The sequence below is a fragment of the Eimeria mitis genome, genomic scaffold (assembly GCF_000499745.2).
Source record: "Eimeria mitis Houghton genomic scaffold, Emh_scaff929, whole genome shotgun sequence".
Classification (NCBI taxonomy): Eukaryota; Apicomplexa; class Conoidasida; order Eucoccidiorida; family Eimeriidae; genus Eimeria; species Eimeria mitis.
The window spans coordinates 6,161-7,004 of NW_013576846.1; positions in this window are offsets into that span (position 1 = coordinate 6,161).

Consider the following 844-nt stretch of genomic DNA (forward strand, 5'->3'; position numbering starts at 1 on the left):
TTTTTTTGTGTTGTGCTGTATATGCAGGAGTACTCCGTGAATTTGCGTTTATTTAATAATAAGATAGCTACTCCGCGTTTATTAAGAACGGGAAAAGCAGTATCGAGCGGTAGCTATCGTTCTGGTTGTTGTTTTTTATCTTTTTCTTTGTCTCCTGGTGTATATACACTTATATGCAGTACATTTAAACCTAATAGTTTAGGGGCCTTTCAGATTGCTCTTCATCATAGACCCAGCAGCAGCAACAGCAGCAGCAGCAGCAGCAGCAGCAGCAGCAGCAGCAGCAGCAGAGTGTTGATGATGCCGATGCCGTACCCCTATGCTGTACCCCCTGATCCTCGTCTTTTTTATAATTTTATTAGGGGGCCTTCTGCTGCAGCAGCAGCAGCAAGACATGCATGGGGAAGGGTCGCTATACAAATAGCAGCAGCACCAACCAGCGTAAGCTCTTTCTTTCTCTTTATTGCTTTTTTTTTCTTTTTCTTTTTTTTTCTTTTTTTATTTTTTTTGTGGGGGGGGATCGTTGCGGTGGTGCTGGTGGTGGTTGTGTTTTTATAATGATTATAATGCTGCTGCTACTGCTGCTGCTGTTGCTGCTGTTGCTGCTGCTGCTGCTGCTGCTGCTGCTGCTGCTGATGATGATGATGCCTCATGGTGTATGTTGCTGCTGCTTTTTCTGTTCGTGCTGCTCCCTGCTGCTGCTTCTGCTGCTTCTATTGCTGCTGCTGGTACTGCTGCAGTTATTGTTGCAGCAGCAGCAAATGATAATTAAAATAAAATAAAAAATAATAAAAAAATAAAATTTTTTTTTTTTTTTTTTTTTTTTTTTTTTTTTTTTTTTTTT